Genomic DNA, 18,859 nt, shown 5'->3' with positions numbered 1-18,859 from the left:
AAAGCTGTAATTGGTAGTAGGGGAATTCTTAAAATCTGCCTCCTGGCAAGACAAGAGCAAGTCTGCACGTTCCTCTGACTTGGCACATGGACAATCCATCATGCTCACACAGCCTGCTTAGAAGAGCCCAAGTGCTCCGTCCTGCTGCTCAGGAAGGAGTGATAGATATCTTCATTAAAAACAATCACAGAGGGACATCACAGGATTCTTAAAAACAAGCAAGTGATGGGAATTTTGCCCAAGGAAAGGAATTTTTGACCATGTTATTTTGTAGGTTTTATTTATTTGTTGTCTGTAAATGGATGGATTTTTGGGTTTAAAGTAGACTGTTAATTCTGAGAGTGAAGCACACCGGTATGTGCCAGTCATGAAATGGTTCTTGTTAATGATCTGGTTCATGCTTGGGAGTCAGAAAAAGATCTTTGGTTGCATGCAATCATAGGATCATGGAACGGTTTGCATTGAAAAGGACCTTAAAGACTGTCCAGTTCCACCCCCTGCCATGGGCAGGGACACCTTCCACTGTCCCAGGCTGCTCCAAGCCCTGTCCAGCCTGGCCTTGGGCACTGCCAGGGATCCAGGGGCAGCCACAGCTGCTCTGGGCACCCTGTGCCAGGGCCTGCCCACCCTCACAGGGAACAATTCCTAATTCCCAATATCCCATCCATCCCTGCCCTCTGGCAGTGGGAGCCATTCCCTGTGTCCTGTCCCTCCATCCCTTGTCCCCAGTCCCTCTCCAGCTCTCCTGGAGCCCCTTTAGGCCCTGGCAGGGCTCTGAGCTCTCCCTGGATATTCTCCTCTCAAGGGGAGCACCCCCAGCTCTGCCAGCCTGGCCCAGAGCAGAGGGGCTCCAGCCCCCACAGAGTATCTCTGTGAGCTCCTCTGGATTCGCTGCAGCAGATCCATGTCATTCCTGGGTTGGGACTCCAGGGCTGGAGCAGCTCTGCAGGTGGGGTCTCACCTGAGGGGCAGAATCCCCCTGCCCCTGCTGCCCAGTCCAGCCAGGGGGGTCTGGGGGCACATGGCCGGGGCATGTCCAGCTCTCAGCCAGCAGCACCCCCAAACCCTTCTCTTCTTTTCAGCTGTTTTACAATGCCAAAGGGCAACAACGGGATCTTAATGTGACAGTGGCACGGGTGTGCAGAGCCCAGCTTAAATGTTCCTTACAGTCTGGAGAGAGAGGAATCTTCCTGATCGTCTCACATTGTCTCCAGGATCCCACCTCTTACAAGGTCCTGTAGCCCCTTTTCAGACCACATTTGTACTCCTGGGCTCTCAGCAGCACATCCTGTTGCCTCCTTGCTGTGTCCACCCTTGGGATGCTTGCTGTGGAGGGTGGGTTTCCAGCTGGAGGATGTCTGCTCAGGGGGATGATACTGATGCAGGTCCAGTCTCCCCAGTGGCAGTCATGCTGGGGTGCAGGATGACTCAGCAGGCCGTGGCACATGTGCCCAGCATCGCTGTCACAGCACAGATGTTGGTCAGAGAGGGGACAGTTGTTATTGTCAAAATGCAAATGAGTAAAATTACTGTTTTGAGAGAGATTTTTTAGGGGAAGGACATGCAAATTTACCTTCCATTCTGAGTGTTCATTAATATAAAAATGCAATGTTTGAAAGCCAAAACAAAGGAACATTTTAATTTGGGACTCATCAGATGGTTCCTTCTGCTTGGATTAGCATCATATACTTTGCATCAAATGCTCTAATTTTGAAAAAGCTCTGGTTTTCAAAGAAAACAAAAAGATGTTCTAAAAATGCCAGCCATTTCCAGGGATTCTGGCTGCTGCCAGCTGTCCTTAAGTGACTGGTCTGGTGCTGGACACTGGACGGGCCAGTGGGAATAGGCTTTGTGGGGTTCAAATAGGACATGTGGTTGGGTTCCTTCCTGGATGCTGCTTCAATTTGGCTTTTAAATAGCTTAGAAAAGTTTGGATGTTAAAGATTTCTCCACTGGAAGAAACAGAAGGGTGCTCAGGCATTGGAAGAGGCTGCCCCAGGGCAGGGGTGGAATCACTGTCCCAGAAGGATTCAAAAATTGTGTGGATACGTCACCTGGGGACATGGCTCAGTGGTTACCTTGGCATTGGTTGGATTGCATGATCTGAGAGGACTTTTCCAACCTTAACAATTCCATGAAAAGCTGGGCTGGGGTTCTGCTCTGAGGCACAGGAGCCCAGAGGTCTGGTGGGACCCCGAGCTCACCTGGAGGGTGCAGCCAGCCCTCACCATCGTGGGGAAGGAGCGGGCGCGGGGTCAGGAGCTGCTCGCAGGTGACTGCCGAAGGCTGTGCTGAAGGGATGGGTTGTGTTTCTCTCCTTTCTTTCCATATAAACACCCTCCAAATAAAACTTGCCTGTCCACAGCACTCGGAAGCAGCTGTGCTGCTTATTTAAACACACTGTGAGGTATCTCCGTCCTGCTCCCCCTGCTTTCTTTCTCCTTCTTCCTTGGAATACCAGCCTGCCTCGTGTTGCAGACCAGAAATAGAGACTGGCCACTGACTTGCTAATTGTAATGCAGCCTGATAATGCCAGCTATAATTAGATCAAGGTATCCAAGTCCTTTTGCTGGCAGACGTTTCTGTGACCTTGTTAGCATACTTTAAATAGAGAATCCTGTCTGCTCTGCCTGGCTTCTGGCTGCAGAGCCAGGACCTGCAGAGTCCAGCTTGGTCCTTTCTAGGGAATCCAGCCTAGCATCAGTCCTGGTGCCTGCATCTGCTCAGCTTGTGAAGAGTCAGGCTTGGCACAGCAGCACTCACTGAAAGGCTTTAAGCACTGATTATGGCCCCCAAGATCTGCAAATGTCAGTGACCACTGAGACTTTTGTTGTTATAAAAATCCCTTCGCTAACTACCCAGTGACCACAGCTGTGTTGGGCCAATGAAAGGGGCTGCCCTGGGCTGTGGTTTTCAGGGGGTTGCACTTTGACTCATCTTTTCTTTACTGTTTTAGGGTAATCAAAACAATGGCTTCTGTTGAGGTGAGCTGTGTCAGGGGGAGGAATGGTTCAGGGTCTGGGATCAACTTGTCTGGAGCTGCAGCCTCATATCCCAGGGCTGTCAGACATCTCTTCTTGTTCCCTTTTGATGAGCCCCCTACATTCATTCTTTACCCTCTCATGCAAGTTCTGTCATCTGCAGCATCCCCGGGGCCCCTCTCCCTGGCCTTGGGAAGCCTCAGGCTGCTGCCCAGCTGTCCTGCCCTTGAGCACCCTCCTCACTGGGTCAGAACAGGCATCCCCAGCTCTGTCCCACCAGACAGGGTGGCTTGGGTATGCAGCTGTGTCCTCAGCAGGTGGGTGAGCCAGGGCCCTCACAGAGCTCATGCCCTCAGCACTGCATGAGCCTTTGTCTCCTCTGCAGCACCACCCAACCTGAACATCAAATCCCCAGCCCTCTGGGATAACTCATGGAAAAGTTTGGTTAAGTGGATATGCCTGAATTCATCACTTGCTCTCAGTATGGCTGCTCACAGTTGCTCTGACATTCTGTCTGATCTGTCCTGAGCTTGTCAGGGAGGGAACTGAGACCCCCGTGAACACCAGAGTGCCCTAGGGGGGAGAGGTTTCCTAATGTCATATCCTGCAGGCAGGCCTGGGGCTGTCATAGCAGCAGAGCTCACCAGCTAATCATGGCTGAGTCAGCCTGAGAAGTGGGACACTGAAATCCCAAAGGAAAACCAGGGACTTGGAGGATCTGGATAAGCCAATGCCCATCCTTTGGGCAAACCTCCTGAGATGCTCTGCTGCCTTGCTAGCCCAGCTGAGCTCCTGTGCCATTCCATGGGGAAGACACCTCACTGCTGTGTTCTGGCAGGACATCATCCTAGACTGCCATTTCATAGAATCCTAGAAATCATGGAATGGTTTGGGATGGAGGGGACCTTCATGATAATCTTGTTCCAACTCTCTTCCACGGGCAGGGACACCTCCCAGTATCCCAGACTGCTCCAAGCCCCATCCAGCCTGACCTTGGACACTTCCAGGGATCCAGCGACAGCCACAGCTTCTGTGGGCACCCTGTGTAGGGTCTCACCACACTATAAGCAAAGAATTTCTTCCAAAACATCTACTCTAAATCTTCCCTCTTTTACTTCAAAATAGTTTCTCCTTGTCCTATCACTGTAAAAAGTACCCAAGTAAAAGGGCATGCTGCCTCTTTTTCAGTCCTGGGCAGTAGCTGGGGAGTGGGGGTTGAGCTTCCAGAGATGCAGCAGGAGAGCAGAGTGCCATACAGACAAGGGAGTTCATCAGCAGAAGCCCTGGGTGGGTGACCCTGGCAGGCAGCACTGGTCATGTGCAATCAGCATCTGTCCCCAAGCTAAGGAAACACATGGGGGTTCTCAGGCAGGATCCTCAGCACTTCCCAGCTCACTGGGAGTTAAGGTTTGGGCTTGAGAGGTCCTTGTGGGCAGTGTTCTGTGTCGGTCCCCAAAGAGTGATGGAAGAGCTCAGTCCATGGTTTGTGTGCCCCAGTCATGGGCGCTTCTCACAGATTTGGGAGATTGAGGAGAAGGAATGTCAGCAGAGTGGAATATGTGCCTGCCTGCAGCTCACCAGACTGCCTGCATGGTCACCCATGAGTCCATGAAGGTTGGAGACCGGTGGGCCAAAACACTTTCCCAAGTGCTGAGGGCAGGGGCAGGACAGCCTGGCAGCATGGGGAGTCTTGAGGCTTCCTCCTCCAAAGCTCACCTACAGACCCAAGAGGTTTTGGTGGGACTCAGAGTAGTTTTCAGCATCCCTACCTCTGTTTTCTCCCCTTTTCAATGGGAACAGATAGTGAGGCAGGGCCATGCAGGGTGAGAGGGGCTCATGGGGGTGCCAGCAGGATTTGTGGACATGTAATTGCACCAGGGGTGTCACAGCAAACCCCAAGCAAGTGGAGGTGAGGCTTCGCTGCCTTCTGCCTGGTAGTCCCTCCACAGCTGAGCCTGGTACTCCTCACCTGAGCCTGATCCCGCTCACCTGAGCCTGGTTGTCTTTGGCTGGGCCCTGTGTCCCTCGTCCCAGCCCGGGACCCCCATCTGAGCCCGCACAGGCTCCTGGTTATGTAAAGCCACGGCGAGCGCAACCAGGAGATTCTTCAGTGTCGGAATCTGAGTCACATGGGGCTGTTTTATTTCCCCCTCTGCTAATCTCGTTTCTATAGAAACAAGATTGGGAGGAAAAAAAAATAAAAGAAAAAAGGAGGCAAGCACAGAGCAAATGAGAAACCTGAGGTGATGGGTGAGGGAAGCGGAGGTGGCAGCTGAGGAGGTCGGGCGACGCGGATGGGAGCAGGGACCCCGCTCAGGATGGGAGTGTGCATAGAGGGGACAGGGACTCTCCCGAAGAGACGCCCTGGCATGAGCTGCTGCTCTGGCAGCGGGTGAGCCGAGCACCAGGAGCAAAGGGAGCAGAGGCTGCGCAGGTGAGTGAGCATCGCTTGCGTGGCTCGCGGGCATCTGTCCCTGTCCCTGCAGGGCACAGCTGGGCACGGCTCACTGGGGTCCTGGCCCTGGCTGCTGCTTTGGAGACACTCTCATGACTGGGACCGTGGTCAGTGGGAAGCATGCCACCGGTGAGTGGGGCTTGCCAGAGCAGCGTGCGCAGCCAGCACTTGCCTAGAGGCTGACTGTGTGTTCCTGGCCACGAGGGTTTCCAAACCCTCTCTCTCCCAAAAGACTGCTCCCTGCTTGGGAAGAGCCTTTCCAGCTTTGGTTATTTTCCTTCTATTTTATCCTGACTGTACCTGTGCAAATAAGCTACTGACAGCAGCCAAGCCCCACAGCGCAGGGAGTGCAGGGCTGCGTGCTCGCAGCACTGCTCACCCCGGGCTCAGCCACCTTCCCCAGACCGGCTGCAGCGGCGCCGGGGGAGAAGCCCAGCTCCGAACTGTTTGTGCAGGGGCTGCTCCCCAAGGAGGGAGGACCAGCTGAAACACTGCTTGTTTGACTGGGCTGCCGGCAGCCCACGGCTCATCCCAGGACTGTTGCCAGTGCTGATGGAAGAGGCTGGGAGCTGCCTGCCCACATCTGGGTTAGTTCAGAGCCACAGGCACGTGCTGGCTCCTGAGTCTCAGGCTAAGGAGTGTGCAACAAGTGGGAGCTTTTCCTGCCTGGATGTTCTGTCTTGTGGGATGGATGGCTGGTATGCATGTGGTGGTGAGGGCTTTGGCTGGGTGCGCGGTGGAGCAGAGGTGTTGCTGGTGCTGGTCATCCTGTGCCAGTGGCTGGCTCACTCGGTGCAGCTGTGCCTGCATGGCCCCTGGTGTCCCTGCAGCTCCAGCCATGGCACAGTGCTGCTGTGCCAGCAAGCGCTGAGGCACCCGGGCTCCTGCGGGCACACGCTCACCCCGGCGGCTGCAAGCTGCCAAAAGGCTTTTAGCAGATCACCACAGGGGAGGGAGGGATGTGGAGCCGAGGGATCAGGATTTTGCTTGTCATCACTTCCCAGTTGTGGTGTGGGGAATGCGGTGGTGATTACGAACCCCCGGCCGGATCCACGCCTGTGTGTGGCGGGTGAAGCTGGAGGATGGATCCAGTGCCCGAGTATTTCTGTTCTGAGCTTTGGGAAATGTCACTGCTCATCCGCCTGCCTGGCCAGCGAGGGGGTGGAGGACAGCACTTCAGTCCCTTGTCCTCATCCCAGGGCAGCTGAGGGATTTGTGCGCCGGGGTGCCGTGTCCGGTGCCAGCTCAGCAAGCTGCTGGAGGCACAGGCAGGATGGGGACAGGCTGCCAGCCCTCTGTGTCTGTGTTCTGCCTGCCTTCCCACTGTCTGGGCAGGCTGAGGGCTTTGGCAGTCACCCCTGTGGGGTCGGGCTCCCACAAAACCTGTGGGGTGAAGAGATGGGTACAGGCTCACGTCACACAGCACACTGGGGCACTGGGAGCTGTGCCCTGTGCTTAGCTGGACTCTTCTCCTTTGGTCAGGCTGGTGTCCAGCTGCTGCTCTGGGCACTCTGCTCATCCTGGTTGGACACTCCCGGGCTCTCAGCCCTCACCAGGCTGGGGACAGCACTGCTCCTGTCTCCCTTTAGCAGCAGCCTCTGCCCGGCCCTGCCAGCTCTGTTCAGGGTGCTGGGTGCCATGGCTGATGCCAGGGGGGAGTTTGCCCCTCCCTGTGCCTGAAGCAGTGGGCTTAGGGGGGACGTGTCGCGTGGAGACTGTGCATCGCTGTGCCAACAGTGGTCCTGCCCTCTGGGAATGCCAGCTCTCTTCTGTCCAGAGCTTTGGAGAGAAGGGCTGAGGACAGATATTGCTGCAAGAGCCTTCAGCACTGATAATTATTTCTGGGAAAAGATGCAGTGTTCTGACTTAAATGCTGACATGGGACTCTGAACACGTGTAATCTGGTTGACAGATGGCAAAGTCATAGAGGTGTGATTTATGATACAGCACAGTAGCTGAACAACCTTCTCTGGTTGTTAGGAGACAATTCTTCCCGGTGCTGCGGTTGACGCTCCAGTTGATGGCTTTTCCCACGTGTCCCCTTGGGGTGTGGGGACTGCCTCGGAGGTGCCAGCTGTGTCTGCCGTGTCAGCCCTGCTGCTCCAGTGCTGAGCTGCTGCAAGGTGCTGCCTCTGAGCGAGCGCTGGGCAGGTGAGCCCGGACCTTGCCTGGATGAGCCCCGAGCAGCGCTGTGCAGGGCTGGGGCAGCAGTGCTGGCCTTGTCCCCATCCCATGGCTGGAATGAAGCTGGCTCAGGCTGACAGTGGCACCTGGGGCTGCCTGTTCCCCAAACCAGCACTCGTGGGCTCGAGTGTGTAGTCCTGATGGGGAAGGCACGGAAATCTTGCCCATCAGATAAGCGCACAAGGGGAAGGATGCTGACAACCACAGGTAGTCTGTCTTACCTGCATGTCCTCTCCCTGCCTCAGTGTTCTTGCTTCTACCATAAGATTCCTAACACTTATCCTTATTAAGGGACAGGGACATCTATTTAATGTTTGGAAAGCGCTTGAGAAGTAACGCTGGGGTCTCCACAGCATCTCCCTCTCTGTGCTGGAGGCTCACCCCCACTGCCACCCACAGAGCCCAGACCTGGCACAGTCCCCAGTGCTGTGGGAGCATCCCAGCCCTGGGCACACCATCCTGGCCCTGGGAGCACTCTGACCCCAGGGGACCGGGGCAGCTCAGCACAGGAGCTGGGAGGAGCTGACCCACCAGCAGGGCCTTGGCAGAGCAGGTATGATTCATTCCCCTTCTGCAGCACGGTTTATGTAAAGCAGCTCTGTATAAATCGCCAGATGATCTGTAATGTGCTCCTGGCTTCTAATTAGTGATGCTTCTGCTGAAGCGTTGGGGTCTGGCAGAGGGGAGGGAGGCTGGTTCATGGCTGGATGAGTTGCTGACAGCTCCCAGTGGGGAGGTGTTGGGCTGTCAGAGCTGTCACAACCATTCCTTTACCTGTGTTGTACCAGCTGGAGGTGGTGGCCAGCAAATCTGGGGGGTGAAATCAGCACCCCAAGGTTCTTGGTCAGCTTCTGACTTGTACATGGACTAGCTTGTCTGTCCTTCAACAGGCAGATCTGGGCAGCACCTGCCCTGGGCTGGAGAGCATCCATTCCCTGTCTCCCTGTGCCTTCCCCTTGATGCCATGACTGGGGACTCACTGCAATGCCACATGTTCCTGAACACCGAGGGGGCTTCTCCAGCCCCACCAGCCCACCCTTCCCCCAGGATTAACTGTCCTTCATCCCTAACACTGATGACCTGTGGCACATTGCTCTGTTTTTGCCCACCAGCTCTTCTTGACAGATGCTGTTGGTTTTATCCAATCTGAGCCATGCAGTGGCTGCTCCTGCTGTGCTTGGGCAGGTGGATTCATCCAGGTAAAGCTCCTGGGTGTGGAGTTGTTCCCGTGGTAGTTGCTGCAAGGGCCATGTACAAGCACCACAAAGGCACTTGTGACAGGGGCTGCTGCCTTCTTGCATCTGTTCAGGGTATTTGGGAGTTCCCAGATATCTGGGATTTCCCAACACCTCATCCTTGCTGAGGACCAGTTTGGAGGGGTGGCTGTAATGGTGCAGGGAGTGTGGTGGAGGTTGGGTCAGCACAGCAGACAGGGCAGGATTCTGCAGGCAGATCCCAGATCTCAGGAGATTAACACTGCCAGCATCCTTTCAGCTGGGGCTGGAGCCCTCATCCCTGCAGGGTGGCACGAGCTCCTCCTGGGCAGGTGGGAAGGGGCAGGAACAGCCAAATTCCACTGAGGAGGTGCTGTAGGGAACCAGCAGCACTTGTTCCCACTGCCCAGCCCCATTCCTGGGTCAGCCCTGCTCATCCTGGTATCCACACCGTGCCTGGGGCTGCTGCAGAGCGTTGGCTGTCAGCGCCCACCTCTCACTCCTCCCTAAATGGGATCTTCTTCATTCCAGCTGAGCTTTGACACCAGATCAAAGTAGAGTTAGGTGGTGGGGATGGTGTTGGTGCTGGGCTCTGCTCTATGAGCACCAGGATCACTGCTCTTCATTGCCTCTTTCTCTGGCTATGAGCGGGGGAAAGTTAGGGTTTGGGTTTCTTGTTGGGTTTCTTTTAAGGCAAACCTCATTCTTTACATCAAAGTAGGATTTTTTCTCAAGAATGTAAAGAATTGCCCTGGAAGGTCTGAACAGCTCTTTGCCGGCGGGGACTGGAGAGACAAGAGCCCTCTCCAGAAAGCTGTCTCCACCCGATCCCCGGCAACAGCAATTCATAAGCTGAAAAATAAATCAGTAACCAGTTAATGAATTGAAGATGTCTGTGTTTAAAATGTATCAGGGAAAAAACTGTTAGCTGGTCGGGGCTGGCCTAATTACTGTGAGGAAAGGCATGGAGCTCTCAGTTCAGAGAAATAGCTTCTCTTTTTCTCTTTCTTTGGAGGTTATTTTGTTTGGTTGGAGGAGAGGGAGAGGGAGAGGGAGAGGGAGAGGGAGAGGGAGAGGGAGAGGGAGAGGGAGAGGGAGAGGGAGAGGGAGAGGGAGAGGGAGAGGGAGAGGGAGAGGGAGAGGGAGAGGGAGAGGGAGAGGGAGAGGGAGAAGAGGAGAGGAGAGGAGAGGAGAGGAGAGGATTTGCTTTAGCAGTGTGTGTAGCTTCAACTCTGTCCTTCATCCCCTGGGACCTCTGCCAAATCTCTCCTGTCCCTTTCCCTGCCCAGCCCGGGGCTGCCCGAGTGGTGGGAACAGGTTGTGCTGGCACATTACAGGAGGACAGGAGGCAGTGGCTGTGCCGGTGTGTGGCAGGGCTGGCACACAGCCCCAGTGCCTGGTCGTGTGCCCAAGTCTGGGTGTCTCAGCTCCCCAGACGTGTCCTGCCTTGCTCCCGCGTTGGCAGCAGGGACAGGCTGTGCTGCTGTGTCCAGCCCGGGCTGGGGGTGCCACCCTTAGCACGGGGGGCTCTGGGGGCTCCGTGTGCCAGAGGGAGCAGAGGGCCGAGGGTCTCTGCGGGGCAGGCGCCTCCTCAGCCCATCTCAGCCGGTGAGCCACTGGGCTTGGAGGCAGGGCAGGTGTGCCGTGTGCCAGCCACTCTCCCTGGACAGGGCCGGGTTCCATTGGAATGTGCAGCACGTTGGAACCTGCTGATGTGCTTTTCCCAGGCCCCAGGGGCTGGAGCACCCACCTGGTGGGAAGGGGCTTTGTCAGCACAGATGGGTCCTTCAGTGGAATCCATTTCCCCCACACATTTCTCTTTCTGTCTCCAAAACCTCTCCGATGTGGGCTGATTTCCATGTCAGTCCTCCTCAGGGAAGCTGTTCTGGTGCTTGGGAGGCGACAGGGGCTCCAGGGTCTCTCTGAAGGAGCGTGTGGCCTTTGATTCAGTCTGCATTGGTTCTCTCCATTTCCATGCCCCTGGCTGTCGCCTGTTGGAGTTTCGGGAGGAATGCACAGCCTGGGGAGGTGATTTTGCTGCACAGGGAGCAGGACCTGGCTCTCTCAGCCTGCCAGACTGCAGCTCCAGTTTGGCTAACATGGACCAGTGCTGGTCCTGGCCTGCTGAGCAATACCAAACTTGCTGCTGCTCCTCCACTTCCCACCCGCAGGGCTGGTGCCTCTGCCCGCTGGGAGCCCCCTCCTTTCAGCACTGAGCAGGTCCTGACGCTGTGCCCCAGCTGTGCCCCGGGCCAGGGCTGCGGTGCCATTAACACCTTTCCTCTCCCCTCCCCAGGTCGGAGAGCAGCCTCGCTAGGTTTGCCCACCGCTTGTCGGTGAAGCAGAAGCAGGAGAAGAGAAGGAAAGCTGAGTATGGCTCGGCCGAGCTGTCTGCCTTCCGGCCCAGGTCTCTGAGCATTGAATGGTAAGAGCTGCAGGACAGGACTGAGGGAAGAAGCTTCTGCCTCTCCAGTCGCCCTCCTGTCCCCCTTTCCCGCTGCTGCCTTGGTTGAAGCGATGTCCTATGGGACAGCAACCCATGGACACACAAACCCCTCCACCTGCTGCAGAGGCTCCCCCAAGGTATCAAACGAGAACCATCCCGCAGCTGAAGATCTGCCAGGGCTCGTGTGGGTAATGGCATTGTCTGCTGAGCTGGGGCACATGAGCACACAGCCTCTGACAACCCCCACCACTGCCCCCTTCCCTTCCCTTCCCTTCCCTTCCCTTCCCTTCCCTTCCCTTCCCTTCCCTTCCCTTCCCTTCCCTTCCCTTCCCTTCCCTTCCCTTCCCTTCCCTTCCCTTCCCTTCCCTTCCCTTCCCTTCCCTTCCCTTCCCTTCCCTTCCCTTCCCTTCCCTTCCCTTCCCTTCCCTTCCCTTCCCGGGCTGTGCCAGCCCTGCAGGGCAGCCCCAGGCCCCAGAGGGTGCAGTGCTCCCTCCTGCTGCACTGCCTGGGGCCCTGGTGTGAGCACAGGTCTCAGAGAGCTGTCCCCACTCAGGCAGGGAGTCATTCATCCTGGGCTTCTGAGCTCTGATGAAACAGTCTTGGAAGCAGATCACAGCCAGCCATCCCAGCATTGGAGGTGACCTGCTAAGGATATTTAAAAGAGCTGGAAATTGCATTGCTTTCTGCTTCCTTAGATGGATAAAGGAGGGTAAAACTTAAAAAAAAAAATAACCAAGAAAAAGAAAAATGAAAAATGCTTAGAAATTGCAAGAATGTTGAATTTGGTTTTCCATTTCCCTGCTTTTTTTGGAGATCTTTCTGGCATTTATTGTGTGTTCTAACACTTCAGTGTGAGGGTGTGGAACCCTCCTCAAAGGCTTCCTTTATCTGTGAGGTTCCTTTAGCATCAAAGCTCACCAGGTATTAATGAATCAAAGAATTCAGGATATTTGGGGACAGACTACTTTCTTCTCCACTTACACAACTTTCTTCACTTTGCTAAGAGGATGTCATGAGAAAACCTGGTCTGCAATTACTCTCAATCTCCCAAAGAGACAAATATGTGAATTTGTAATGTAGCAAATAGGGAAACAACAAAGAGCTCATTAAAAACAATCAGTTTGTCTTTATTCAGAACAAAGAAGCACGAGAAGCCAGCCAATCTCTTTCCTCTCTAAATGTGTCTTTGAAGCCCCTGGGTCCCAGTTTAGCCCTGTCGGGGGATATTTGTGGTACATTTTCCCCCACTCCCTAGTGTTTTCCTGGGGGAAGCCATCTGTCTTGCATTTGGCAAACCACCTTGTGCAGCAAGGACTCGCAGCAGTGGTAGACGATGCTCTTTTAGAGGGATTCTGTGAAGCAGCCTGGGAAGGAGCTCTGGTGAGGAGGGGCTGCCTGTGCCTTTGGTTTGCCATGTGCCATCATGCTGCAGCTCGGGGCTGCGAGGCCTTGATGTCCCCATTCTGCAGGGACACAGGCACAGCCAGGCAGGACTCTCACCCTGTACAGGGCTTTTATCCATGCCTTGGAGACATCTTGGGCTGGATCAGACATCATCCTAGCAGCCAGGATCAGGTGGGTCAGGCTGCTGGAGCTCAGGGGCTGGCAGGACACAGAGGAGGGGTCACCCCAGAGGGTCGCAATGATGAAGGGTGGCAGTGGGATGAGGACCCTGCCCCCTGCCTGCTCCCCTGCTCTCGTCCATCTCAGGTGCACAGGTCCTCAGAGAGGCATTTGGAGATTTTTCCAGCCTTCTCTGCAGCCATGACCTGCTAAGGGATATCTTGGCCTTTTTCTTGGTGTGAAACAACTTTTCTCTGTGTTTCCTGTACATCACCAGGGATCTCTGCCCATCACAGCAGGATCAGCACCCTCAGTTAGCCACTTCAAACAATCCTGGGCTGCAGGTGAGGCTGCTCCTCGGTGCTCTGGCTGATGGGAAACTTGGCTCATATCCTGGCAAATCTACATATGCCTAATTTGTCTTTCAGAGCAAATAACTACCTGCATCAAATCTGTCTGTATTTACAACCCAGGGTTACCACTGCATCTTTTCACCTGCCTCTGCACAGAGGTGAACACCCATACTGTGTGTGACGGGTTCAGCTCATCCCTCATGGGTAGGAATGGCATGGAAAAGCAATGGACCATGTTTTCCCAAATCAGCAGCTTCTCAGAGTCCCACCCATCTTGACCCCAAGGCTTGAAGGCAAAGGACAGCTTCTCAACCTGCTGTCTCCTGTTGCCAAGGAGGAGGTAGAAAAGCATGACATCATCTGTGCTCTTTGCTTTGAAAAGCTGGGTGTCAGTCTAGGGAAGGGATTTAAGTTTGCTGCTTGAAATTCCTACCAAAGCATTGTCAGTACAACCCATCCCCACACAGGGCAAGCTGAGCCAATTTTACAGTGTTCCAAATTACTCAGATGCTCAGGTAGGGGTGGATGGAGCTGAGGTAGAAGAGAAGGAGCTGCACGGAGCCTAACACTGTTCCTGCACTGAGCACAGCCAGGTAGGACAGGGCACAGATGTCTTCACCTCCACTTGGCCCATCCCCAGTGAGCCCTGGGCCAGGAGGTGCAGTTCCTTGCTGCCACAGTGAGTGAGGGGCTGGATGTCCCGTGCTGCTGCCAAGCCCAGGGATGCTCCCAAGGCGGGTCTCCCGGAGCGTGTGTCCATCAGAGCACATCTCCCTGGCTCAGTGGCCACGCTGATGGGCCGTGCTCCCCCAGGCACAAGGCAGCTCTGCTCCCGTGGCACATGCTCCTGTGCTGCACCAGGCCAGCAGAGCACAGCCCTGCTCTCCAGCCCGGCCAGCAGCAAGCAAAGCCCTGTTAGTTCCACTTATTAAAAACAAAATTGCTAGGGGGAAGGGAGAGAAGGCAGAGAAAAAGTGAAGTATTGAGAAAACACTTCTTTCATTCATACGTTGTTTGCTGAAATAAATACTTCATTATTAGGCCTTTTTTAGGGTATTTTTTTTAAAGCCAGTGCCACAAAGTCCCCAGTGTTCGGGCCTGTGAATATGCTGGATCACCTCAGCCCATGGCTCCCTGTGCCGGTGTCCTGCTGCTCAGAGGTGCTGGAGCCGAGCTTTCCCAGTCTTTGGGAGAAACCTGGGGGCTGCATATGTCTGGTTTTGCCCAGGTTTGCTGATTTCCTTTTCCTCTTTGCTGGATGTTGTGTGCTGGGTCACCAAGGCAGCTTATGCTCCAAATGAGGCAAAAGTAACTTAGGCAAGGGAGGATTTGGGATTTTGTTTATTGAAGCTCTGCTTTCTGTGGTCTCTGGTCCTAATCTAGCTCCCAAGCCAAAACAGCACAAGGCTACTAAAGCACACTTGACTTGAAGCCCACCACATTCTGCTGTTGGGGCGAAGAAGGTGAAAGCTGGTGATTCCCATGGAGGCCTCACACTGTCCTATAGCAATGCCAAAACTCCAAGAATCCCTGTTCTCCCCACTTAGAGTGAGTAGAGGCCTTCTCTCCTCCAGTGCTTGTTACCTGACTTATGGTCCACATTTATCTTCCCTCTTAAGTGAGGCTTAATCCAATGGAAGGGCTGCGATCCCTTGTTTACTCTTGTGTGAGCAGAGCTGGGAGCCTCTGTTCCCTCTCGCATCCTCTCAGCTCCATTGCTCACTGGGAGTTTCAGCTGGTTTGTCCTTCTGAAATCCTTTTGTCCCTTCCTTTTTTGTTCTAGCTCTAGCTCTGGTTTTCCTTCTTCTGTTTGTTCCTGGGTTTACTTTCCCCCAACACTCCTTTTCCCATACTCGCCACTTGTTCACACTGATTTCCCTCTGTTTTCTTCTTCATTGCTTATTTACTGCTTTTTCTCTCCAGGCTCCTCGCATTCTCCCTGTCAGACAGCCTCCCTGTGATCCGTGGTTGGAATAGCCTATTCCCGTGGTGCCAGGAAAAATGCAGCACATTCCTGTCTCCCCCCATGCGTTATCTGGGTTCTGCTCCTTGGCTGCCCACTCCGAGGCTGAGCCGTGCTGGCAGCAGCGTGTCGGTTCTTGGTGACAGGCTCAGCCCTGCCTGCAGCTCGTGTTCCTGCCTGACCCTTGGCTTGGCGCTGCCTCCCAGCTCCTCGCTGCCAGAATGGGATGCTCAGGGAGCTGCCTGCCCAGTGGCCACCGAGCAGACCACACAGGCCTGGGTGGAAGGTGCCAAGTGAGCAGGAGACACCAGACATGGGAACCTCGCTGGCACCATCTGAGTGGTGGAGGTGGCACATGACTGCTGCTGCACTCTGCCTTGTGCTTCGGGTTTGGTTGTAAAGAAGTTTATTAAGGGAACTGTTTTCATGGAAGTTATTTAAAGTGTAATGTTTTGCCTCTGAGTGGTCTCGAGTGCTGCAGAGGTTCTCCCTGTATGGCTGGGTATGGAATCCCTGCTGTGGAAGTGCCTCCAGCATTGGTGCTGTTGTTGCTGTGGGCAAGCAGCCAGGTGACTTGTCCCCATCCACAGGGTCCTCTCCTCCTGGCACCCAGTGCCATGGGCCTGGTGGAGCTGCAGGGCTTGGAGGAAGTGCTGAGCTGCAGACTGATCCATCCCATCATTCCTGATCCAGCGCATGGGAGTGCTGCTATTGCACAGCTCCCTGAGAGCCTGGTGCTGTTCCCACAGCTGTCCACAGTCATCTGGGTCTGTCCCCAGGACTCTCTGTGTGACATTTGTCCCTTTGCCAAGTCAGCCAGCACAAATTGAGTTGTCATCAACTTTTTGGGAGGCAAAGAGTAGCAGCACCATGAAGATGGTGGGCTCTGAGTTCCTCCTGGTTTCACAGCCCTACTCGAGCAGTTACACTCCAGAAAAGTCTTGGAGATCTTTCTTTTCCCAGGCCAGGAAGCTCTTAGCCTGAGTGAGGAAAAACAAGGGAAATGAGGCCCTGAGTCTTGCAGTGGAAGGGAAGGAATGTGAGAGCTTGGGAGCTGTGGGGGCATGTGGGAGCAAGGAGATGCTTTGGGTAGGCTGAGCTGTGGGCACCACGTTGGCAGCGCTTTCTGTGGGGGAGCCAACCTCGGAGAGGGTCACCACCCCCATCCCACAGTGCCAGCTGGCTCCAAGGTGACACACGGCCCAGCTCAGCACAGGTCTGGGGTGACACTCAGCACAGGTCTGGGGTGACACACAGCCCCAGCTCAGCACAGGTCTGGGGTGACACAGCTCCAGCTCAGCCCAGGTCTGGGGTGACACTCAGCACAGGTCTGGGGTGACACTCAGCACAGGTCTGGGGTGACACTCAGCACAGGTCTGGGGTGACACACAGCCCCAGCTCAGCACAGGTCTGGGGTGACACAGCTCCAGCTCAGCCCAGGTCTGGGGTGACACTCAGCACAGGTCTGGGGTGACACTCAGCACAGGTCTGGGGTGACACAGCCCCAGCTCAGCCCAGGTCCGGCCGGGCCAGCGCGGTGCTGAAACGAAACGCGAGGCGCTTTGTCTCAACTGGGAGCACTTTAAGCCCTCACTCGGGAACAATGGCCAAGCTATGGGGTCATTTGTTCTGGTATTTCAGCAGCTCCTCATGATTTATGGGATGTTTTGTTCTGCTGCTTGTCTTAGCTTCCCCCTCTCCACCCTCCCCGTCTCCATCCCTTCTCCATTTCAACTCCTCCTCCCCCTGCTCCCAATTCCCCTAATAGCTGTGGAGCCTCTGTGCCTTATGAAGTCATGGTATCTGTGACTTATTGAATTAGCCGGATGGGAGCTGGACTTCCACACTGCACTGGGCTCTGCTGGGGTGCCCGGGCTCCGGGGAGGCAGGGCCCCTCGCCCAGGGCTCTGTGCAGCCAGAGCTTCCCCGGTGTGGCAGATGGACGCTGCCATCAGCAGGACGCTGCAGAGTTGGTTTAGAGGCAATAAAAATGGTTAAGAGAAGCCACAGCCTCGGCGAACAAGGAGGACTCTGTCTGCATAGACACTTGAGTGTCAGGGGCTCTGCTGGCTGGCCTGGTGTGCCATTCCCCACCTGACCTCTCTGGGAGTGAGGTGGATGCTGGCTAGGGAGCCCCAGAGTTCCTGCTGTTGAACTGCACATGGGACAATGTGGTTTAAGAGCTTGATTGTGTCCCTAGCATCCTGAGAATGGCCGTGGTCAGTGCCTCTGGATGTACTGGGGGTGCAGGGGTTTACATCCCCCTCCCCAGAGTGGGAGGCACAACGATTTAACAGTGACTATGAGGGACATCCTGATGGGGTTGGGGAGGAGCGAGCCCTCCAAACATCTCTGAAAGTCAGATTTACCTCAGGAAAGCATTGCAACGGAATAATTTACTTAAGAACAATCACTTTTTATCCTCATTTTCTGAGTTTCCTGCAGGCAGGCAGAGGCTGGAGGGCAACTGCTGGTCCTGGTGGGACTGGCATGGTGCTGCAGCCAGTCCTTACCAAAAGGCAGAGGAGCCACGGTCCCTGCAGCTCCACTCCTGCTGCCTCATGCTGCCACCAGGGAGCCAGGATTATCCTCACCTACAGATGGGTGCAGATGGGAAAGGAGAGATCTTGTGCCTCCCCTCCTGGTGCCACAGGCCTCTGGGAGCCCAGTTTTCCTCCTCTTTTCAGCTCAGCTTGTGATTACAATGAGGCTTGGGAGCAGAGCAAGGCCTGGAGCCTCTCTGTGCTGCCACAGGCTCCAGCAGGTCCAGCACTCTCTTCTCTATTTGTTTCTCATGTCATTGCAGTGGGAGAAATTGCCTCCTCTGGGGAAGCAGCAGAAGTAAAATGTTCAGGGAAGACTGATGTCCAGGTTCTCCCTGTCTGGGACCAGAGCCCTCAGCCAGATCCCTTCCTCTCTGAGAGCACAAATAACATTTAAAAGACAAATATAAAATATTGTGCTGATTTGGTGCTCTGGCCGCTTCCCTCTGCTGGTAGCTGATACCTCCAATAAGATTATTTCTCAGTCCATTACCCTCAGCACACTTTAATTTCGCTCAAATAGCCCAATTGCCTGATTTGTTTTCTTTTATTGTCATCATCCCTCTGCCATTTTCTGTGGCCAGGATCTGCAAAGCAGGATGGATGCCTTGGTCCCTGCTGAAGAGTGTGGAGGATGCTCCTTATCCTGCAGAATCTCCATTGGCTCTTCTCCATGAATGTGCCTCTGCCTGGAAGGTGCCAGTGGATTTCCACAGCAGGCAGCCCAATCCCCATGGAAATACTAGGGGAATTGCAGAGATGTCACAATCCTTGGTATGAAAGGCAAGCCTCCTGGGTATCTAAATCTCAGTGCAAGTCAAGTGGTTCCACACCACCTGGTATTCCTGTGGAATCCCAGCATGGTTTGGGTTGGAAGAGACCTTAAAGACCATCTCATTCCACCCCCTGTCCAGGCAGGAACACCTCCCACTGTCCCAGGCTGCTCCAAGCCCCGTCCAACCTGACCTCGGACACTGCCAGGGGTCCAGGGGCAGCCACAGCTGCTCTGGGCATCCTGTGCCAGGGCTGCCCACCCTCACAGAGAACAATTCCTTCCCAATATCCAGCATAAACCTTTTGGTCTGAAGCCATTACCCCTTATTCATCACTACATTGTCCCAGTGCACTGGTCTTTGCTCTCTCAGTTCCCTTATTCA

The 18,859-nt window shown here is 54.8% G+C and overlaps 1 protein-coding gene across 3 annotated transcripts in view; it reads left to right on the top strand.

Moving 5' to 3' along the window:
* Positions 1-18,859, top strand: part of LOC110470184 (ankyrin repeat and fibronectin type-III domain-containing protein 1) — a 168,195-nt gene that overhangs the window by 115,857 nt on the left and 33,479 nt on the right. The window contains exons 1-2 of one of the 3 annotated variants that reach the window (XM_021529646.3): positions 5,064-5,415; positions 11,131-11,259. The exons of 1 other annotated variant lie outside the window; for it this stretch is intronic. The gene's annotated coding sequence lies outside the window, so the exon portion shown is untranslated. Of the gene's footprint in view, positions 1-5,063; positions 5,416-11,130; positions 11,260-18,859 lie in introns of those variants that run through there. One more of the 3 variants, XM_021529647.3, reaches the window with a different exon arrangement.

Source organism: Lonchura striata, chromosome 16 (genome assembly GCF_046129695.1).
Source record: "Lonchura striata isolate bLonStr1 chromosome 16, bLonStr1.mat, whole genome shotgun sequence".
Taxonomy (NCBI): Eukaryota; Metazoa; Chordata; class Aves; order Passeriformes; family Estrildidae; genus Lonchura; species Lonchura striata.
This window is presented reverse-complemented; position numbering and strand designations above follow the sequence as displayed.